At 44.5% G+C, this 24507-nt stretch overlaps 1 protein-coding gene across 4 annotated transcripts in view; it reads left to right on the top strand.

Moving 5' to 3' along the window:
• Window positions 1–24507, top strand: part of PCDH9 (protocadherin 9) — a 770680-nt gene that overhangs the window by 185169 nt on the left and 561004 nt on the right. The gene's annotated exons all lie outside the window — the stretch shown is intronic.

The raw sequence follows: 24507 nt of genomic DNA, 5'->3' as shown, positions 1-24507 counted from the left end.
AATAAATCAACATTTTTTTTCTAAAAAATTTATTTAATTGTGCTTCAAAAAATGTTGTTTATTGCGTGGAATGTAAATGTGGTTTAAAATACATTGGCAGCACCATACGTCCCGTGAGGATCAGGATCTCTGAACATTTTGGATATTTTGCGAGTCATAGGGTCGACCACGGAATTGCCATAAAACACAAAAGGAGAAATCCCTATCTCCATGTCCTTTTTCCAAAAAATGGGCAGTGAGCGGGGCTTCTAAATTTCTGGAGCGAATTCTAGAAGAATGTTCAGAGATCCTGATCCTCACGGGACGTATGGTGCTGCCAATGTATTTTAAACCACATTTACATTCCACGCAATAAACAACATTTTTTGAAGCACAATTAAATAATTTTTTTAGAAAAAAACGGAAACCAGTGGTAGTAGATGTGAGCTCTTTAACTGTAAGGCATAAATTACACACTGAGCACGTACCACAACGATGATGTCCTATTGCTGGCGGCAAAAGTAAAGTTAAAGAGCTCACATGACTCGCAAAATATCCAAAAAACACTGCACCAAATGGAGACTAAACTTATTTTCCTTATGGGAACATTGTCTCCCAATGGTCTAAACAATGAATTAGATTATTGTCGAAGGCTTTCACGGTCAGAGTTCATTGGTTCTTGTAGGTTATCCGGGCTGTGTAACCGTGGTCTTGGAATTTTCTTTCCTGACGTTTCGCCAGCAACTGTGGCAGGCATCTTCAGAGTAGTAACACTGAAGGACAGTGTCTCTCAGTGTCAAGGGTGTAGAAAGAGTAATATATAGTCAGAAAGGGGTTGGGTTTGAGCTGAGTATTGTCCTGCAAAAGTATTGTCCTGTAAGTATCAAGATAATGTGCTAATGAGGGTATGGTATGTTAATATGGAACCATTGTATCCTGAAGTGATCTGTTAATGTGTGTAATCCAAAACTAATCTGTATGGCTATTGTTGAATGTTGTCTTTGTCTGGAGGTGTTTCAGGGCAGGAAGCCAAGCCTTATTCATTCTTAAACTCTCCTCTTTTCTGTTAAAGTTGTGCTGATGTTTGTGAATTTCAATGGCTTCTCTGTGCAATCTGACAAAATAGTTGGTAGAATTGTCCAGTCTTTCAGTGTCTTGGAATAAGACCCTGTGTCCTGTTTGTGTCAGTCCATGTTCAGCCACTGCTGATTTCTCAGGTTGGCCAAGTCTGCAGTATCTTTCATGTTCTTTTATCCTTGTTTGTATGCTGCGTTTTGTGGTCCCGATGTAAACTTCTCCACAGCTGCAAGGTATACGATATACTCCTGCAGAGGTGAGGGGGTCTCTTTTGTCTTTTGCTGATCGTAGCATTTGTTGTATTTTCTTGGTGGGTTTAAACACTGTTTGTAGGTTATGTTTTTTCAAAAGTTTCTCCATCCTATCAGTGACTCCTTTAATAAATGGCAAGAATACCTTTCCTATGGGAGACTGTTTTTCTTGAGTTTTCTGATTTTTGTTTGGTTCAATGGCCCTTCTGATTTCATTCTTGGAGTAGCCGTTTGCTAGCAGTGCGTGATTTAGATGGTTAGTTTCTTCCTTGAGAAACTGTGGTTCACAGATCCGTCTTGCACGGTCCATTAATGTTTTGATTATTCCTCTTTTCTGTCGGGGGTGGTGGTTGGAGTTTTTGTGTAAGTAGCGATCGCTACTTACACAAAAACTCCAACCACCACCCCCGACAGAAAAGAGGAATAATCAAAACATTAATGGACCGTGCAAGACGGATCTGTGAACCACAGTTTCTCAAGGAAGAAACTAACCATCTAAATCACGCACTGCTAGCAAACGGCTACTCCAAGAATGAAATCAGAAGGGCCATTGAACCAAACAAAAATCAGAAAACTCAAGAAAAACAGTCTCCCATAGGAAAGGTATTCTTGCCATTTATTAAAGGAGTCACTGATAGGATGGAGAAACTTTTGAAAAAACATAACCTACAAACAGTGTTTAAACCCACCAAGAAAATACAACAAATGCTACGATCAGCAAAAGACAAAAGAGACCCCCTCACCTCTGCAGGAGTATATCGTATACCTTGCAGCTGTGGAGAAGTTTACATCGGGACCACAAAACGCAGCATACAAACAAGGATAAAAGAACATGAAAGATACTGCAGACTTGGCCAACCTGAGAAATCAGCAGTGGCTGAACATGGACTGACACAAACAGGACACAGGGTCTTATTCCAAGACACTGAAAGACTGGACAATTCTACCAACTATTTTGTCAGATTGCACAGAGAAGCCATTGAAATTCACAAACATCAGCACAACTTTAACAGAAAAGAGGAGAGTTTAAGAATGAATAAGGCTTGGCTTCCTGCCCTGAAACACCTCCAGACAAAGACAACATTCAACAATAGCCATACAGATTAGTTTTGGATTACACACATTAACAGATCACTTCAGGATACAATGGTTCCATATTAACATACCATACCCTCATTAGCACATTATCTTGATACTTACAGGACAATACTTTTGCAGGACAATACTCAGCTCAAACCCAACCCCTTTCTGACTATATATTACTCTTTCTACACCCTTGACACTGAGAGACACTGTCCTTCAGTGTTACTACTCTGAAGATGCCTGCCACAGTTGCTGGCGAAACGTCAGGAAAGAAAATTCCAAGACCACGGTTACACAGCCCGGATAACCTACAAGAACCAATGAATTAGATTATTCCTGTTTTTTAGGATAGCATCACTTTAAGAACCCTTTTTTCTGAGTTTTTTCTGAGCCTGTCTGCTACAGCTGCGATCATTTAAGAGCCAAATCCTTTTTACTTTTAAATACCATCCTTATCTTTCCTTGACTATTCTGTCCTTTTGGAGACCTGGATACAAATCTTTGCGGTCCCTATGAGACAACACCTACTAAGGCACTTATACTTATATCTATTATTGGTAAGAATATTTATGCTTGCATAGTCTTTTTATTATTGATTAAATAATGTTTTAATGTCTATTATAAATGTTGATTTATTAGTTGAATACATGCATTTTTGATACACAGATACAGGTCACCGAAGAAGCCATATGCGAAACGTGGTCCCGATCTAGACAACACGTCTGGCATCTTTTTCTTGTGGCTTTGTTCCAATAACTGCAACCTAAAAAGAATTTGAATGATTCAAAAAATTCTAATATCAAATGATACCTTAATTGGTTGATTACTTGAACTTACCTGTTGAATCAGGATCCTTGGCATCCTCTTGATAAGTCATACTTATTGGATTGTTATTGTAAATTTTGTATCTGTTTGTACTCCCTTTGTATATGCTGTATATATTTATTTACTTTGCACTTTATAAAATTCACTTATTTGCTTTATAGTGTTATAGTGCTGTTTTGGGTTGCTCCAATTATCCTTACAGCACTGAGCCTTCTTTTCTTGTAGTACTTGGAGGTTGGCAACCCTAATAATTTGGTCCTTATTAGTACAGTAGAAGTTTCTGATAGGGTCTGTTGAGATTAGGATTGCCAGCTCCGGGTTGGGAAATACTTGGAGATTTTTGGGGTAGAGACTGAGGAGGGCGGGGTTTTGGGGAGGGACACCAATAGGGTAGAGGCTACCTTCCAAAGTGGCCATTTTCTCCAGGGGAACTGATCTCTGTCAGCTGGAGATCAGTTGCAATAGCAGAAGACCTCCAGCTAGTACCTGGAGGTTGGCAACCCTAGTTGAGATCCCAATGAAGTAGTAGTAGTAGTAGTAGTAACAACAATAACAACAACAACAACAACAACAACAACAATACGACCTACATTAGGGTTGAAAGTCTCCAGATGGGAGGAAATTGCTGAAGCCGAGCAGGAGCAGAAAACTGGTATGGGCATCACCTTGAGCTATGTGGTAGAAGGAAGGTGTCACGTGAACATAATTCTTAAAATAAACGAAATGCCGACAAACCGCTTCCCTTCCATCCGCTGACCTTCCCTCCTCCGCCTTGCTGATCTAGATAGCAAATGTTTCCAAAGACGTGGCATCTGTTCTATGATCACCCAGCTGGCTCGATTGTGAGACCCATCTGAGACAACCATTATGGTTGTTTTGTGGTCATGCCTGGCTTCCGAAGCTGGTGTGGGCCAGACTGATCGTTTCTACAACCCTAATCCTATAGCACTGTTTATTAAATGCCTAGGGCTGCCAGCTCCAGGTGGGGAAATACCTGTAGATTTTGATGGTGGAGCCTGAAGAGGGCAGGATTAGGGGAGGGGAGGGACTTCAATGGGGTATAGTACCCTGGACAGTGACCATTTCCTCCAGGTGAACTGATCTCTATCGCCTGGAGATCTGTTGTAATAGCAAGAGATCTCCAGCTACCACCTGGCGGTTGGCAACCTTATAAATGCCCTATCCTGTTGCTTATATTGACTCACTTTGTGGATTCCACCTTAAGTCCAAGTGAGAAAGGCAGATTATAAATAACATAAATAAATTAGAATTGACCCCCCCCCCAGTTTTTCAGATGTTGCCTTGAAGAACATAGACGTATTCCTTTGAAGGCAGGGGTGCTGATGGGAGAATCCGTCAAAACTCTCGCTTTAAGAAAACCCTCCCAATCATAAACCGTAGTCTGCCTTTTTAAAGAGAATTAATATAAAGGCACCGTGAAACTCACCTTACAATAGAAGAGAACTTTACACTGGTGGTTAAAAAAAGGTTTCTTGCAATACGCGGATAGATCTTGGATCCTCCTTTTTCTCGAAGATGCTCCCTCATTTTTACACACAAACCTCCTGAACCACATGATTCATGCTGAAAGCTATTTGAAATTGATTTTTTTTCAAATGACCATTAAAAAAGAACAAGATTCCTTTCATGTGGAAGGGCTTATTCATCTCCCTGTTTCTCTCCCTCTCTTTCTCAGTTTCCTATTTCTCCCGTTTTTGCTGCTGCTGCTTCTTCTTCTTCTTCTTCTTCTTCTTCTTCTTCTTCTTCTTCTTCTTCTTCTTCTTCTTCTTCTTCTTCTTCTTCTTCTTCTTCTTCTTCTTCTTCTTCTTTTCTGACCCAGATGCCTGTTCATTGTCTTGACCTCTGTGCCCACAACTGTGGCTCTGAATGATGGCACTACGTCAGGGCACTTTGGAAGGTGAACTCCATGGCATTATAGCCCACTGGAGGCCTTCCCCTCCCCAAACCCCACCCTCTGCAGACTCCACCGATTCCATGCTTGGTCCCCACTCTGCCCCCCAACTCCATCCCAATTTAGTTTTTTTTTCCTTGCGTCATTTATAATACTTATTGTGGAATGAATATACATAATTGTTCATATTTGTTTTCACTTGAAACTGGGCCTACTTTCATTACAGTGGAGATCAAAATCTGTGTAAAAAGGACCATTAGGAGCCAGCGTGGTGTAGTGGTTAAGAGCTGTGGTTTGGAGCGGTGGAGGCTAATCTGGTGAATTGGGTTGGTTTCTCCATTCCTTTACATGAAGCCAGCTGGGTGACCTTGGGCTAGTCACAGTTCTTTCCGAACTCTGTCTCAGCCCCACCTACCTCACAGGATGTCTGTGGTGGGGAGGGGAAGGGAAGGTGATTGTAAGCCGGTAAAACAACAACTCTTCTTCTTCCAAAAACAAACAAACACCTTTTTAACATATCCACACACATTCTCAGCCTTTTCTCCCCTTCTGATTTATCTATATTGTACTTTCCCCGGAGACGTGTGGCTTTACTGCCTTCTGCAGCCTTCTGCGAGCAAAAAAAGCATTTGTTCTTTAAGGTGATTCCAATTTTTCATTTGTTCCTCCATAGGAACTGGCAGTTCTGAGGAGAGCAGCTTTGTGGCGAAAGGATAAAACAGGCTTTTTCAGCTGGCTTGTTGCAGAAAGCCAGAGGACTGCTTTCCAGCAACAAGACTGTATTCAAAACATTCCCTAATAGCCAAGAATGTTGCAGCCATATAAAAGAATCTGTGACCTGATGTCTCCATTAGCTTGCATTCCTAGATTTACCCACCTGTTCTTACGCTAAAATGGGGCTTCCATGTTCAAGGGAAGTGTACCTTAGGGGAAAGATGGGATGTTGGGGTCTAAGAAAAGGAGCATAACTGTGCCCCATTTGTAAGTTCTAGAGTGACGTGGTTGGCTGACAATGGGAACAGGATGCTGGATAGATTTATTTTGTTTTTAAGGAAGTGCCAAAATTATAATTCAGTGGAAGGAGCAATATTATTTTCAGGACAAATGTGAACAGTACCTTACAATCCTCAGGCATTGCTCCAGCGCCACTTCCTCACTTTTAAAATACAAGTGCAACAGAAGTAAGATTGTCAACTTCCAGGTGAGGGCTGGAGATCTCCCGCTATTACAACTGATCTCCAGGTGACAGAGATCAGTTCCCCTGGAGAAAATGGCTACTTTGGAAGGTGGACTCTATGGCATTATACCCCATTGAAGTCTTTCCCCTCCCCAAACCCCACCCGCCTCAGGCTCCACCCCCAAAATCTCCAGATATTTTCCAACCTGGAGCTGGCAACCCTCAACAGAAGTCCCATATTTTTTCCAAATGGTTGGATCCAAAATTCAGTTATTGCGAATGGAAAGCACGATCCGTCCATAATATGGAGTTTCCTCCTTCCCACAGTCACTTAGGTCTAGCAGGTCTCTTTGCTTTGTGAAAATCCAGAATGGGGCGTGGGAATTTAACCCCTAGACACTTGTTGGTTTGGCCCAGGAGGGGCGGAGTCAATGAGACTCCATGAAACAAAGTCAGCCGGCTTCTTCAGCTGCTAAGCTCCATTCACTGACTCTGCCCCTCCTGGACTAGGGTTGCGTGCTCCAGGTTAGGAAATACCTGGAAATTTTGGGGGTGGAGCTGGAGGTGGGCACTGCCTGGAGATCAGTTGTAATAGTGGGAGATCTCCAGCCATCACCTGGAGGCCTGGAGTTTGGCAACCCTATCCTGGACTAAACCACCTGGGGGGAAGGTTTACCAAAGCAATGAAGACATTCTTGAAAATTCCTTCCTTGCTTATAATTAGAGTTACCAGCTCTGGGTTGGGAACTTCCTGGATCTTTAGGGGTGGAGCTTTGGGAGGGTGGGGTTAGGGGAGGGAACTCAACAGGGATGTGATGCCATGTTTCTCACAGGGAACTGATCTCTGTCATCTGAAGATTAGTTGTCATTCTGGCAGATCTCCAAGCACTATCTGGAGGTTGGTAACCCTATGTTGTCATAATAACATAAGAAAGGCCATGCTGGATCACACCAAGGTCCATCAAGTCCAGCAGTCCATTCACACAGTGGCCAACCAGGTGTCTCTAGGAAGCCCACAAACAAGACAACTGAGCGGCATTATCCTGCCTATGTTCCAAAGCACCTAATATAATGGACATGCTCCTCTGATCCTGGAGAAAATAGGTATGCATCATGACTAGCATCCATTTTTACTAGTAACCATGAATACCCCTCTCTTCCATGAAGATGTCCACTCCCCTCTTCAAGCCTTCCAAGTTGGCAGCCATCACCACATCCTGGGGCAGGGAGTTTCACAATTTAACTATGGAGACTGGGTTTGTGAGCTGCTCCTTTGCTGCCTCAAAGGAGAGAACTTGTTGGTTTCATGACTTCCGTGTCTTCCCCTTGACTCAGTTCTTCAGCTCATTGAAGGTCCATCTGAGCTTTCATCAACCATAACACAAATGTCACTCTTGTCTACTAATATTCTACACAACAATCTGGAGCGGTGAACTCTGATCTGGAGAACCGGGTTTGATTCCCCACTCCTCCACATGAGCGGCGGAGGCTAATCTGGTGAACTGGATTTGTTTCTCCACTCCCACATATGAAGCCAGCTGGGTGACCTTGGGCTAGTCACAGCTCTTAGGGCTCTCTCACCCCCACCTACCTCACAGGGTGTCTGTTGTTGGGAGGGGAAGGGAAGGTGATTGTAAGCCAGTTTGATTCTCCCTTAAGTGGTAGAGAAAGTTGGCATATAAAAACCAGCTTCTTCTTCTTCTTCTTCTTCTTCTTCTTCTTCTTCTTCTTCTTCTTCTTCTTCTTCTTCTTCTTCTTCTTCATCTCGGTTACCGGAAGGTAAACTTGATAACTTTTTTTCTGTTTTTTTGGGGGGTTTTTTTGTCGTCTTTGCATCCTCATGAATATTGTGTTCTATTTTATTCCATTTCCCTGGGAAAGAAAGCCAGGGAGGGGAGGGAAAAGGTTTAATGTTTGCCAGCTCGCCAGAGGCATGACTACAGAGGTTGCCTACAAATTCCCGATAGAGACCGAAGAGGGAAACGAGAGAGTCGTTTCTAGACTATGTGAAAGTCTGCAAATGTAAAGTGAAGGCACCGCAGGGCTGTATTCGCTTTGGCTCGGTGACTGATTCTCTGTTGGGGGAGGTTTTGTTCATAGAGGCAGCGCTGAGCAAATTAGAACCTGGCAGGTAATCTACTGCGTGCATATCTCTAATGAGTAGCTACGGTTACCTGCTATGGAATTTGGATACAGACACCTAAGTTTGAATTAAAGCCCTCTCCTCTTGTGGGGAGGAACAATATGTTTACACGGGGAAACCGGGGACATTTCTTTGAACCGCAACAGGAAGAGCACACCTCATCACCTCGGCAAATTAGAACCATATATACCCCTAGCATTAAACACGCATGGAAGGGGAAAAAAAAAGATTTGTCTGATTTCTTTCTGCTCTCTTTCTTTCTGGGACCAATTTCAGAATCTTGACTAGACACAAATTATTCTGATAGTTGTGTTTTTGTGTGTGATCAATCAATCATTATTAAAACAGTCATAGACCAGCACAGCTCTTCACAATTTACCACTAAAACCCTTAGTATTAAGCTCTACCCACAAGTTTATACAAATAGCAAAAAAAAAAAAAGTTGTTTGCACTCTTTGCAAACTATATATACTATCTTTAAAAATTGTTGAACTACCAATGTTCTCAGCAGTGTCTGACGGATTCTACAGGCCGCTGCACAAAACTTAGCCATTCCTACTGTAACCTGCGGGTTTTAGCTTACTCCTGACCTGTATGGCTGGAATGCCGACTAAGCTAGGGGGAGAGAAACTTAGAACGAACCCCTTGATATAGTGGACAGTGCAGTAGAACATGCTCCCTTTTGTGTGTGTGTTTTTAATAGAAAACAAAGAGGAGGAAATCTGCCAGAATACCCCCCGGTCAAGTGCCCACTTAGTGGTGAATCAAACTTGGCTGAGGTGTTCCTCAGTTGTCCAATATGCACACATCGAGCTCCCTCCTTTTCTGCAATGCTTTGCCTCCCATTGTGAATGCGATCATGGGCCGGGGTTTATTTAGAACGTTTCTGTGCCGCCTCTCCAGAGATCCTGTTTGGTGACAGGTGTATTCCCAGTTCTCCCAGCCCTCAAGGAGCAGTGGATCATGGGGACACTGAAGAGGCAGGGGAAAGCTGAGGGTTGCTGGCAAATATCTGTGCCTTTTGTCCCTTTTGTGGTGAAAATCAAAACTCACAACATTTAACACCAAGGTAATAATGATAAGAAGAAGAGTTGGTTTTTATCCCCCGCTTTTCTCTACCTTGGCTTACAATCAATTTCCCTTCCCCTCCCCACAACAGACGCCCTGTGAGGTAGGTGAGGCGGAGAGAATTCAGAGACAACTGTGACTGGCCCAAGGTCATCCAGCAGGCTTCATGTGGAGGAGTGGGGTATCAAACCCGGTTCTCCAGATTAGTCTCTGTTGCTCCTCACCACTGCACCACGCTGCCTCTCAATAACTACTTCAAAAACATTTGTACTCCAGACTATGCCTGGTTAGGGTTGCCAGACTGATCATGGTATCTTGTGGGAGGATTGAGGGCTGGGGCATGGTGAAGGGTAAACCATAGAGTTTCTGGCAATTCCTAGAGCTGCCCCCATTGCTGCCCCCATGCTGCCCCATTGCTGCTGCTGCTTCTTCTTCTTCTTCTTCTTCTTCTTCTTCTTCTTCTTCTTCTTCTTCTTCTTCTTCTTCTTCTTCTTCTTCTTCTTCTTCTTCTTCTATTTGAAACCACTGCAAGGGCTTTTCTCCAGCAAGAGAGAACTTAACTAGGCTTTCCAGTTAACCCAGGGCTTAAAGTGAGATAATCTGGACATCTAAGGGTTGATTCACACATCCCCAAAGTCCTCATAGCTACTTCAAGGGCATTTGGTCATATATGTACTGAAAGCTGTATGCTTTGAATTGATGCTAAGGATCAATCTGAAGAGCTGCTATTTGCCCTGTTGGGGTTGACAGCTACATGTAAGCTTCAGCAATAGGGACAAATAGCTGCTCCTGGGAGCCTCAGAGGAATTCCCCAGAGGAATATCGGTTTCAATTCAATTGTTATTAATATTGTTTCTGTGTTCAAAGTGGCATGCAGAGTTTCTCTCATTCTACCCACAAAAAATTACAATCTTAAAAAAAATGCAGCTGAGACAAAGATAAACTGCTCAGAGTAACCAAATATATTCATCACCGATATTTCAGATGTACAGCCCTTGTTAATTATATCTAAATTGGCTGCTTGGAAATCCCACACACGCGAGTTATTGGGCAGAAATCGGATTATGGATTATGTCGAGTTACACTGGCATGAAGTCATACGCTTGTTTACTGAGGGGTTCCGTTGCAGACTTCATGCCTCAGTTGTTAAAGTTTTTTGTTAAAGAAAAAATAAGCAGCAGAGACAGATTATTGCTTTATTCATCACAGCCACAATGCCTGTCCCTAATTTACAAATTAAGCACATACCCTGCCTAATTCGGGAAATTGGCGACACTTCGGCCTAATTCATGGGTTAAGCGAACGTTCTCCCCTTATTATCAAATCCGCGACTCCTTGGCCTCAACGATAAAGTGAGCAAATCCATTCATCTATTAAGCAGAAACATTTAATCACCATGATGGGTATGGCTTGTGAATGAGGCAGAAATGTTGCCAGTTTTGTCAATGGGAGCCAACTGATGTAGCTTTGTGCAGTCACCAGATTTTTTGGTTCACAGCAAAGAACACCTCTATACCAAATACACAATCATCAAAATCACTATAGGCTAACACACTATAAAAATATTATGTATGTTGCATATGAACCTTACAACTCACAATAATACAATACCAGAAACAACCATCTGTCACACTCCTATAATTCCTATATCAGTGATTTGAAGAAACCTAGTTTTGCTTCAACAACAAGCTCGATTTATAGACTATATGCTTATGGCTGGGAAATTCATGTACATATGCCATGAGCTGTGAATCACATGACTCTTATATTGTGTTCAAATTGTACAATATAGAGATATAGAGATATATTGTTAGCTCTATAGGAATTATAGGAGTGTGACAGATAGTTGTTTCTGGTATTGTATGATTGTGAGTTAGGTTCATATGCAATATACATAATATTTTTATATTGTGTTAGCCTATTCTGATTTCAGTGACCAAAATTTTGGGGGCATAGGTTCCCCCCGCAGCCCGCCATTGTTTTTCATTTTTGAAATTTGGCTCCGCTGCTGTGAAAAAGCAGGATAGAAATTTATGAATAAACATGACTATTTGGGGATGTGTCCAGCCAGGTTTTTTTTCTCCTAAATTTTCCAAATTCTCCTCCTTACTACAGTGTCTGTCCTGTATGGCCATTGTCCAAGGAGACCCCCTAATGGAAATGCTGGTTGGATCCATCTCAATGTTTAGTCACTTAACTAGGTTATTGTTTTAAAATACTTGTGATAGACTAAAAAGTTGTCCCTAACTTAACTTTTTTTCAGAAATGTGTTGCTTTTAATTATATATATATATATATTAAAACTACAGTGTCAGATATAGGATTGCCAGTTGGTGGCTGGCACCTGGCAGGAGACTGATGGGTGAGGTCATGGGGTGCCATTGTTTTGGTAGTGTGACATAATTTCTGGAGCGAGCCCAGAAATGACATCACACTGCTCTAGGATTCTTAGGGTTTTTTGCTGAATCCTAGAATGGTGTGAGGTCATTTCCGGGTTAGCAAGGAAATGATGTCACACTGATGATGCAATGGCAATTTTTGCATTATTTCCCCCCAGCTGGCCTACTGAACGGGGGTGGGGATTGGCGGTTGCTAGTAGGAGGTATCCCCCTATGGCAGGACATCAGGCTACCCTAGACAGGTATAATCATAGTAGAGGTATGTCCACATCTCTCCTCCAGGAGGAGCTGCTTTTCTGCCTTCTGTAGGACATAGATACCTCATCTAAAACATTTTTTCTCTTTCAATATTATTGCTCTATCCATATGCAACTGAATTCAGATTTAAATAGCTGAAAACTCATACAATTAACTGAGTAAGATTTCTTTGATTGGTTACCTTGATTTAAATTGGCGTATATGTTTATCCCAACAAAATCATATTTGAGATCACTCATTCATAGTCTATTAAACTGACCCTTATTTCCTGCACCATTACAGTTCTTGAGATTGTCTCTCAGCAAATTTTACCATTAACCCTTTTTCACTAAAGGTTTCCACCTCAGTTGGATTCATTCTGTATTATGGAGACCCAGCCCTACGAGGAAAGGCTGATGGAGTTGGGAATGTTCAGTCTGGAGAAAAGGAGCTTGAGGGGGGACATGATTGCTCTCTTGAAGTATTTGTAGGGCTGTCACTTAGAGGAGGGCAAATCCCTGTTGGAAGCAGAGGATAGGACTCTCAATAATGGGTTTAAATTGGGGGACGAAAGGTACTGAGTGGATATTAGGGGAATTTTTTTTACAGTAAGGGTTCTTTGACAGTGGAATCAGGCTCAGCTACCTAGGGAGGTGGTGAGCTCCCCCTCACTGGCAGTCTTTAAGCAGCGGCTGGCAAGCACTTGTCAGGGATGCTCTAGGCTGATCCTGCATTGAGCAGGGGGTTGAACTTGATGGCCTGGAAGGGCCCTTCCAACTCTATGACTCTATGATTCTAAGAACTGGTTTCCCAGTCCTGCTATCTGGGACCCTTTCAACAGGAGATGTCAGTCTGAGCTGCGTTCTGCATGCAGGGCATACGGTCTTTCTGATAAACTATGGCCCCCGTCACTTAATTCCTATAATACCGTGCATTAGGGGGAGGGGAGGATTTTCCCACTTGCATGAATTAATTAACAATCTGCTGATGTGATGAATCAAGTCATTCCGCATCTGTCATGGAACATATACATAAAAGCTATGTGTGCCTTGATATGCAAAGCAGGAAGGTTTTTGACCTCAATTTCATGCCAGAACCCTGCAGTTCTGTATCATATAGGGTTGACAACCTCCAGGTGGGACCTGGAGATCTCCTGGAATTACAATTAATCTCCAGATGATAGAGATCAGCCCCCCAGCTGCATTGGAAGGGGGACTCTATGGCATTATACCCTACTGGAGAGCTAGTGTGGTTAGTGGCTAAGAGCGGTGGTCTTGAGCGATGGAGAGTGATCTGGAGAACCAGGTTTGATTCCCCACTCCTCTACATGAAGCCAGCAGGGGGACCTTGGGCTAGTCACGGCTGTCTTAGAGCTCTCTCAGCCCCACCTACCTCACAGGGTGTCTGTTGTGGGGAGGGGGAAGGGAAGGTGACTATAAGCCAGTTTGATTGTTCCTTAAGTGGCAGAGAAAGTCAGCATATAAAAACCAACTCTTCTTTTTCTTCTTCTACTGAGGTCCCTCCCCTCCCCAAACTCCGCCCTCCCCAAGCTCCATCCCCAAATCTCCAGGAATTTTCCAACCCAGAGATGGCAACCCTGCCGTCAGACCTTCCACTAGTCTGCACCTGATGCATCTGTAGATGAGTTAAGGATGCAAACCCCTCTGCAGCTCAAAATCCCGTTATCCAACTGGTGCCAGTTTAAATAATGTGACTCGTTATTTCCTTTTAATGTCACTGCAGTGTGCTTCTTGGCTGTCACCTATATATCATTTTTTTTGCAAATAAATAAATAAATCCGGCCAGATTTATCTCTGCATCATGCCGGGGTCAAGAGCAAAATGAAACGGCGCCTTTGTAAGGGCAACCCTTGCCGACTCGCCTCTTTGATCCCTCCGGCTGTTGCGCGTTCGATTCATGCAGCCCTGTGCGCAAGCACAAGGGGAAATCTTTCCATTACTTTCAGCAGCGATCGCCGGAGGGTCCATTACAGGGACGCTGACAGGTGGATAGACATATTTTCCCCAACCCATCTGAATAAACGACGGAGGCCCGAGCCGTTTGATGGGGGGAAACGGTTCGGTGCTCTCTTTTCATCCCTGCTCGTTTTCCCCCTCGTCCTAAATGTACGCTACAACCGCCCTTCTCTCTCTCTCTGTCAAGTCCTCAGTGACATTTAACGGTGATTTCTCTTTACATCTGCCACGGCTGTGATGTCTCTCTGTGTGCATGGAACCCCAGGTGCTCATGGGAAATATTCCTGGGGGCATCATTCTGGAAAGCGGGGAAAAAAAGGAACAACAGCAAACCCTGTTTTCGGCGTCATGGCACCTGGGTTGCGTAGGATGGTTACAGCTGCAGTTTTCCCCTCCCTACCCTTTGTCGCCAGAGTTAAAACAATAACCGCCTCTCTTTTCTGAAGGCTAGCTCATTTAAAGACACGGATATTTAAAATCACTCCTCAAGGGTGTGCTGGGGGAGCGGGGAAACGGCGACAAACCCTAGCCTGCTCATGTTGCCTCATGGGTAGCAGTCCAAACAGTTACCCTGCTTGGTTTGCAATAAAGAAATTTTCGGAACAAGAAATGCGTCGGAGAGACTCCCCAAATTCGGAGCATTCCAAATATATCTGTATATTCTTGGTCCGACCAAGCAACATTTTTTAAATATATCTGGCGCTCGTAAGACTCCTGCTTTAGAGAAAACCCCATTGAACTCAGTGACTTTCCTTCAAAGTAAATGAATTTGCATGGGGAATAATTTGTTCCATTGAATACCCAATCTGGGTATGCAATTGTAGGTTCTGTGTTTCCTTAAGGCAATTTAGGCCCCACTGGGGTTTTTTTTTTTTTAATTATTATTATTTTCACTGATGAAGATGCTTTCCTTTGAGCAAATCATTCTGAGAAAGAACATAGTGCTGTTTGGCAGGAAATCAATAATAAATGTTAAACATTTGCATGATGCACACTCTTAAGATCTGAAACTCTGCTTACCTTTCATGAGGGAGTCTTCGGCAGGAGGCATTTGCGTTTTTTTAATCTCTCCCCTTTGTCTGGGGGGGAGGGAGGAGGACGTTTCTCATCTCTGTTGACACTGAGACTCCGAATTCATAAACAAGATCAAAAGTTTAGGATAAACTTTAAATATTTCAGTCAGCATCTGCTCTTCGCGAGTTAAGGTGTAATGACTTCATAGGATGCTAAGATGTTCCGCAGCTGATGAAAGGACCAATCAGGACTTGCGTTAAGAGGAATGAAAGGGGCTGGATGTGGGGTTGCCTGGCAACCAGAGGGAGATCGGGGCGACATGGACTTTTGCGGGGGTGATAGCATCTCTGGTCTGATGATGTCACTTCTGGTGCTACCCAGAAGTGATGTCATTGCCCTGAGGGTGACATTCTAGTAGGGTTGCCAGGTCCAGGTTGGGAAATACCTGGAGATTTTGGGGCAGACCCTGAGGAGGGTTTGGGGAGGGGAGGGGCTTCAATGCCATAGAGTCCAATGGCTAAAGTGGCCATTTTCTCCAGGTGAACTGACCTCTGTCACCTAGAGATCAATTGTAATAGCGGGAGATCTCCAGCTAGTACCTGGAGGTTGGCAACCCTACACTCTAGTGTTTACCCAAAACTCTATGCGCTTGGCCTAGATTTTGGGGGTGAATGCTAGAGTGTCACCCAAGTGCTAGTGTATCATCTGGATCATGCCAGAAGTGGTGTTGTCTCTCCAGGGATTCTGTTTGACGGCCCCTAGGGTTGCCAGGTCCCCTCTCTCCTCCGGCGGGAGGTTTTTGGGATGGAGCCTGAGGAGGGCGAGGTTTCAGGAGGGGAGGGACTTCAATGCCATAGAGTCCAATTGCCAAAGGCGGCCATTTTCTCCAGGGGAACTGATCTCTATCGGCTAGAGATCAGTTGTAATAGCGGGAGAGCACCAGCTAGTACCTGGAGGTTTGCAACCCTAACGTCCCCCTATTTCCCCCCCACACACGCACACACACATTTTCCTCATGACTTCCAGCTAAGTGTTCATGGGCAGTGGGGAACAGGAGGTCTCCCATCATCAGCAGGCAATTGGCAACCCTAATTAGATGGCCTTTATCAGGTGATAGATAGTAGAATAACACAGTGGGGGTTTGCAACAGTGGTATACCACATCGTTGCCTGTGCCCTGCCATAGAGCTGAAGTCTCCAGCCTTGTTGTACTTCTTGGGACTTTTGGAATTTTGAGAACAGGCAACAGGCCCTACAACCAGACCCTTGTGTTTGTAAGGAAACCCCTTTTGCTCATGACCGGGGGAATGCTTGCCTTGGAACCTCCTAATGGTTGGTGGAGCTTGCCAACCTTTTGGAACTTGTCCCAGCCTTTGTGGCAGCCATTTTCTTGTAGCGCCCGCTTGCTGTTCTCCCACCCCTCTGTGCTCTCTGTGCTGTCAAAGTCCACTTTGCAAGTTCCTTGGAAGCAGGTCTTTGTCTCAGTATTAGGGTTGCCAACCTCCTAGTAGTAGCTGGCGATCGACTGCGATTACAACTGATCTCCAGCCGGTAGAGATCAGTTCCCCTGAAGACAATGGATGCTTTGGCAATTAGACTCTATGGCATTGAAGTCCCTCCCCGACAAAGATATGAATGATAAAAATATACAAAACCCCCCAGTCTTTCAGCCTCAATATTTACTTGCTCTCGCTCCGTCAGTCCAGAAAGCTCTGTCCATAACCAAGCAACTCAGAGATTTTATTTTATTTTTGATATTTCTCTTAACATTTCCTTACTGGCATTACTCGCATTTTGTCTGACCCTGAGCAGTGGCATGCTGACTCTTGTTCAGATGGGAACTGCCTCGGCGCAGTGGACTTTTCGAAATGCTTTTAGGCCCTGTCTGGATGTGTTAGAACAAATTGTTGTTTGGTTCAGGTAACTCCTGTGGCATTCTGCACAAAGCCCTTCATCAGCCTGTGTGGACTGTCCATGGATATAAAAGAATTGCCACAAGATACACCTTTATTTATCTCTTTATCTATTTATTTATTTATTGGGTGCAAAGGAAAAGAATCGTTCTTACAGGTTCTGCAGCGGCTGAATAATTTAACCTTTAAGATTGGTTTATTCTCTTACGATCAAGGGAAGAAAAAATGTCAGAGCCTATTGTTAGCTGATGTTGTTTGCACGGTGCTCTTAGAAATGTGTACACTGCAAAGTACTCCTCTATAAGAGGCTTCAGCAATGGTAATGGGAAATTAAGGTAAGATTTCAAGAGACAGACGCAAAACGTCACTCACCATAATTTAGCCTGTGGTGTTCGGCCTTCTGAAGTGAGAAAGGGGCCGAGAGTGTTTGTCATGTTTGATTTCATGCTCAAGGAATGCACACAGGCCCTCTCTGGAGGAGAATTCAAGTCTCTGGGGCCAGACGAACTGCATCCAATGATGTTAAAAGAACTGGCTGAAGTGATTTCAGATCCACTGGCAATAATCTTTGAGAATTCATGGAGAACTGGAGAAGTTCCAGCAGACTGGAGGAGGGCTAATGTGGTCCCCATCTTTAAAAAGGGGGGGGGAGAAATCCCAAACAATTATCGCCCAGTCAGCCTGACATCAATACCAGGTAAAATACTAGAGCAGATAATTAAACAGACGGTCTGTAAGCACTTAGAAAGAAATGCCGTGATCACTGACAGTCAACATGGGTTTCTCAAAAACAGGTCATGCTAAACTAATCTCATATCTTTTTTTGAAAGAGTGACAAGTATGGTAGATGAAGGGAATGCTGTAGATGTAGTGTACCTTGATTTCAGTGAAGCCTTTGATAAAGTCCCCCATGATCTTCTTGAAACAAAGCTAGTAAAATGTGGGCTGGACACTGCTACTGTTAGGTGGATTGGGAATTGGTTGACCAACCAAACCCAAAGGGTGCTCATTAATGGCACAACTTCATCCTGGAGAGGAGTGTCTAGTGGGGTGCCACAAGGGTCTGTCCTGGTACCGGTACTATTTAATATTTTTATAAATGACTTGGATGATGGAATAGAGAGCATGCTAATCAAATTTGCAGATGACACCAAGTTAGGAGGGGTAGTTAATACCCTGGAGGATAGGGTCAGAGATCAGAATGACCTTGATAGACTGGAGAGCTAAGAAGGCCTATTCAATTCTGGGCTGCATCAATAGGAGTATTGTGTCTAGATGAAGGGAAGTAATACTACCACTGTATTCTGCATTGGTCAGACCTCACTTGGAATACTGTGTCCAGTTTTGGGCTCCACAATTTAAGAAGGATGTTGACAAGTTGGAGTGTGTCCAGAGGAGGGTGACCAGAATGGTCAGAGGTCTGGAATCCATGCCCTATGAGGAGATACTTAGGGAGTTGGGTTTGTTTAGTTTGGAGAAGAGAAGGTTGAGGGGAGACATGATGGCCATGTTTAAATATTTGAAGGGATGTCATGTTGGTGAGGGAACTAGCTTGTTCTCTGTTGCTCCAGAGACTAGGACATGGAGTAATGGATTTAAACTAATAGAAAAGCGATTCCACCTAAACATTAGGAAGAACTTTCTGACGGTGAGGGCTGTTCAATGGTGGAATGTGCTGCCTTGGAGGGTGGTGGAGTCCCCATCTTTGAAGTTCTTTAAGCAGAGGCTGGATGGCCATCTGTCGGGAGTGATTTGATTGTGGGATCCTGCATTACGGGGGGAGGGTTGGGGTCACTGGGGATGTGGGGGGAGGTAGTTGTTAATTTCCTGCATTGTGCAAGGGGTTGGACTAGATGACCCTTGTGGACCCTTCCAACTCTATGATTCTATGAATTCAGATTCCAGAGAACCTTAGCACTGCTTCAGATACTGCATGGACATTGCTCACTAATTGTAGCATATCCAGTTGTGATTTTTTCCCCCTGTATGAATAAGCCATCACAAAGAGAACACTTGCTGGGGTATCACATCTGTTCAGAGAACGGGGCTGGTCAACTTCTGAGACCACGCAATATTATCGAAATCTGATAGGAGGCTGTTTTGTTCTCTGTACTAGCTGGACTTTCTCCCTTTCAGCAACAAAGAGCTCCTGCCTGCTCCAGAGTGCATCCAGTTGCCCATGGTACATTCTTTATACACCCGCCTCCCGTCAGGCAATTGTACTCTGCAAAACTGAGTCTCTTTCTCTCCAATTCACTTGTGGATTGGCCTGAATCACTTCTGGTTGGCCCAGGGCTGCCTCGACAGCTTCTCTGGAGCTGGGAGATGCAGGTAAGGTGGCCAGGCCTAGCGACCTTACCTCCATCCCTCGCCACCCTGAATTAGCTGTTGGGAGTGAGGTATGAGAAAGGGCAATGTCGTGTGACACGGTGACATCACTTCCGAATGAAGACCCGGAAGTGAAGTCATCATATTACATGGGTGTTGTAGGGGTTCCTCCAATCTCTATGGCAAAGAACATAGAGATCGAGGACATTCCTAGAGCATTCCTAGAGCATTGAGGACACAGCGACCAAAGCATTGAGGACCACAGTGAACATAGAGATTGAGGAAATTCCTAGAGCATTCCTAGAGCATTGAGGACACAGCTACCAGAAGTGATGTCACCGGGTCCTTGACATCATTTCCCTCAGTTTCTCTTGGTGGAAAACTGTCCTACCTATTTTCTTTGGCAACGTTTCCATGGGTTTTTTGTTTGTTTCTTTGTTTTGTTTTCTTGTACCACATATTTTGTCCATTTGTATGAAATCAACATGGAGACCTTAAATGAGGATCGGTCCTTAGTGTTTAAGGATGCAAATCATAAATGGTCATCTCACTTCTTCCAGATACCCTTCAACAGAACTTTCTCCTTGCCAGACTATTTCTGCTGGTTAGAAATCGATAAGTTTAGAAGGGCTTTCTTATTGGCAAGATGTAATGCCTCAGACTCAGCCAAGACACAAGGGCAATACAATAAAATTATCGTAGAAGAACGAAAATACCCGTTTTGTCCGGATCAAGTAGACTTCCTAGCCCACATTATTTTACCATGTCCGCAAAATAAAACTGCACAAAATAAATATATCACTCCCTGGAGAAAAGAGCTAAAAATATTTTCTGAGGAGCGGAAACTGCTTTATCTGCTGTCAACTAGATCGGTCAATTGCGTGAGAGATGTGGCAACTTTTCTCTTTATAGTGTCAAGGAAAAATTAAATTTCATTTCCCCCCTTTTTAAAGTGTGAAATGGTAGATGAATAGCCAATGGCTGTTAAATCTAGGGAAATGAAATGTGGCATCCAGGACTCAGTGTGTATAGAATCATATTCACTGTTGTTGTTGTTGCAGCTTCTTCTTCTTCTTCTTCTTCTTCTTCTTCTTCTTCTTCTTCTTCTTCTTCTTCTTCTTCTTCTTCTTCTTCTTCTTCTTCTTCTTCTTCTTCTTCTTGAAATTGTATGTCCCACCTTATTAGAAGATGTCTTCTCCAGATGCTGGGAAAAAAAGAAGAGTGTAGATAACAACAACATCCCCACAAGCACTCTCTGCTACAGTTCATTCTTTAAAATAATGTTAGCCAACAGGGTTAAGGCGGAAGGTGCAGAAAGGCTGTAGCTGACCTGGATGGGAAACAGTGCCGGAATACCGCTGGGGTTAGTTCCAGAGATCTTGAGCGAATTGTTCTTGTCTTGATGTTGCTCGAAAAGGGCAGGTTCAGAAGTTATCGCTCGTACTCGCGCACGTCTCTCTCTCTTAACAGCAGAGTGTGCCGCCAGCCACAGGCGGCTGTGGAGATAGGAAGGCAGATTGTTACCGTAAAGGACTCCCGTTTAGCAACAAAAAAGTGATACACGCATTGTCAAGAGCAGATAGGGAAGACGGTGCTCTGCCGGGCCCTTTCTTTATTCTCTGCACATATAAAGCATAGCAGAACAGAATGCAAGACAAGAAAGTGCCAGCATATACCCTTAAAAAAAGAGAGAGAGAAAGAGAAGAAGAAGCCCCTTTTAAGTCGAAAGAGCTTCAGTGAGTTCCAGTTAAGTTTCTGGGCAAAATTCAAAGTGCTGGTTTTGACATTTAAAATGAGAAACCATCTAGCTCCCTGGTATCTCAAGGGATACCCTCTTCTTCTGGTACACACACATCTTCCTACCTGATGTAGGGTTGCCAACCTCCAGGTGCCAGCTGAAGAGCTCCCACTATTACAACTGATCTCCAGCCAATAGAGATCAGTTCACCTGGAGAAAATGGCCGCTATGGCAATTGGAAGGGAGGGACTTCAATGCCATAGAGTCCAATTGCCAAAGCGGGCATTTTCTCTAGGTGAACTGATCTTTATCGGCTGGAGATCAGTTGTAATAGCAGGAGATCTCCATAGGGCTGCCAAGTCCCCCCTCTCCTCCGGTGGGAGGCTTTTGGGGCAGAGCTTGGGTTTACAACCGGAAGTGCCACCTCGCGAGGAGACTTATACCACTCAAACTCTGAGTTTGAGTGGTAAAGGGCCGCTTGCGAGGCGGCACTTCCGGCTGTAAACACATTGCAAGGGGCTTTTTACCACTTGAATGGTAATTTAAAAAAAAAATCTAGTTGCCATGACCCAACTTTAAGCAGCGGACTTTATATGTGACTGCTAATCAGATGTTTCACTCTTCCGCCAGAATGTTAAAAAATAGGTTTGCCAGGACTTTCTTCGCCTGAGGAGGGCGGGGTTTGGGGAGGGGAGGGACTTCAATGCCATAGAGTCCAATGTTCACAGCGGCCATTTTCTCCAGGAGAACTGATCTTCTATTAAACCCTGTTGAAAATACTTAAAAAGGTAAAGGTGGCCTGTGCAAGCACCGGGTCATTCCTGACCTACGGGGTGACGTCACATCCCGACGTTTCCTAGGCAGACTTTGTTTACGGGGTGGTTTGCCATTGCCTTCCCCAGTCATCTTCCCTTTACCCCTGGCAAGCTAGGTATTTTACCGACCTCGGAAGGATGGGAGGCTGGTTCAACCTTGAGCCAGCTACCTGAAACCGACTTCCGTTGGGCTCGAACTCAGGTCGTGAGCAGAGCTTGGACTGCAGTACTGCAGCTTACCACTCTGCGTCTTACCTCAGCCCAAATATTATAAGCTAAACAAAGCCATTTTGAAGGTTGGAGAAGACTATTACCAGCCTCTTGGGTCTAGAAACATGTCTATTTGTGGGGGGGGGGGCAACATGGAATGGACGGTAGATCACTTTTCCAGTGGAATAACAGAGCTCTGCATTGTCACTCTTCCATATCTCACCTGTAAAAAACTTAAGTGTCATTTTTTAATGTCGTGCTACTGCTCCCTTTATTTGCATTTCAGCCGTGTCCTCTAGACATAGTGCAAACCTCTTAATTAATGCCACAGCTGTAGCACTCCCCAGGCCTTCAGCAGTGCGCCGGTGCATGATGCTGACTTCAAATACATTGCTGAAAGACTTGGCTTATGAGGTAAGGCCTCTGGCATGCCTTCGGGCACAGGGCTCAGAGGCCTATCGCAGTCAATGAGCTACCGCGTAGCTGCCCACACGTACTTCAAGATTATTATTTTTTAAAAGCACTTTACACTTTCGACAACTGCAAAAAAGGCCCATGTGGAACCAACAGGTTTCTTTTTAGGCAAGGGCATCTTCTGACTCTTCTGGCTCCTGAGAGAAATTGTATCGACATTGTTCATACGTAGGGTTGCCAACCTCCAGGTAGTAGCGCTAGAGATCCCCTCTGTTACAACTGATCTCCAGCACCTGGAGAAAATGGCCGCTTTGGCCATTGGACTCTATGGCATTGAAGTCCTTCCTTTTCCCAAACCCTGCCCTCCTCAGGCTCCACCCCAAAAACCTCTTGCTGGTTGTGAAGAGAGATCTGGCAACCCTATTCATACTCATTTCACACGTGATGGGGAGAGAGACGAGAAAGGTTTCATCCTGTTTCTACTTAAAATAATTCTGGTGAAATAGGTAGGGTTGCCAGCCTCCAGGTACTAGCAGGAGATCTCCTGCTATTATAACTGATCTCCAGCCGATAAAGATCAGTTCCCCAGGAGAAAATGACTGCTTTGGCAATTGGACTCTTTGGCGTCGAAGTCCGTCCCTTCTCCAAACCCTGCCCTCCTCAGTCTCCACACCCCCCCCAAATCTCCAGGTGTTTTCCAACCTGGAGCTGACTACCCAAGAAATAGGACAGGGTAGAGTTGCCAACCTGCTATTACAACTGATCTCCAGCCAACCAAGTTCAGTTTACCTGGAGAAAATGGCTGCTTCGGCAATTGGACTCTATGGCATTGATGTCCCTCCCTACCCCAAACCACACCCTCCTCAGGCTCTGCCCCCTAAACCTCCTGCCGGTGGTGAAGAGGGACCTGGCAACCTTTTTGCCAACTAGGGTTGCCAGCTCCGGGTTGGGAAATATCGAGATTTTGAGGGTGGAGCCTGAGGAAGGCAGGGTTTGGGGAGGGGACTTCAATGGGGTATAATGCCATGGAGTCCACCTTTCACAGGAGCCATTTTCTCCAGGAGAACTGATTTCTGTCACGTGGCGATCAGTTGTAATAGCAGGAGAGCTCCAGCGACACCTGGAGGTTGCCAAAATGTCTGCTTTGGAGGGTGGACTCTGTGGCTTTATACCCCCACTAAGGTCCTTCCCTAACCCCAAACCCCACCCTTCCCCAGCTTTACCCCCAGATCTCCAGGAATTTTCAAACCTAGCATTGGTAACCCTACTAGGACAGGGGCAGGCAGGCTGTGGCCCGCATACTATTTTGCTCAACACACAGGGCCCGTTCCCCCAAGCGATCAAGGTGAATCCCTGAGGAGGTTGCAGTGTGAGAGAAGTTGACAGGGAGGGGCTATGTCTGGCATAATTACCCAGAAAAATGCAGTCACCAGTTGCGTCCAAGGGAAGCCCTTGGGGCACAGATACCAGTATGCTCCCAGGATATCTGGCAACGTACAGCCCTCTTCTCTCTGCTTCCCCTTTGAATTGGTGTTAACATGTCCTTGGAGGTAGATGATGGCATCCTTTTAGTACTCTGGCCTTCCTTGGGTAACTGTGGTAATTCTAACGCTCATACATACCAATGAGTGCTAACCTCTGGGGATGCATGCGTTTATAAGAACTAAACCACTCTGCGCTCACCCCAGCTGCTTTGGTGACTCCAGATAACCTCAGGCTGATTGTATGTCCCTGTGGTGATGATGGCTTCCTTGGATAATAAAAAAGTACTCTGGCCCACAGGGTTGCCTATACCTGGGGTTGTCAACCTCCATATAGTAGCTGGAGATCTCCTGCTTTTACTACTGATCTCCAGCTGATAGAAATCAGTTCACCTGGAGAAAATGGTTGCTTTGGCCATTGGACTTTATGACATTGAAGTCCCTCCCCTCCCCAAACCCTGCCCTCCT

The sequence above is a fragment of the Euleptes europaea genome, chromosome 16 (genome assembly GCF_029931775.1).
Source record: "Euleptes europaea isolate rEulEur1 chromosome 16, rEulEur1.hap1, whole genome shotgun sequence".
NCBI lineage: Eukaryota > Metazoa > Chordata > Lepidosauria > Squamata > Sphaerodactylidae > Euleptes > Euleptes europaea.
Note: the sequence above shows the minus strand (reverse complement) of the source record. Positions and strands in the feature narration are given on the sequence as shown.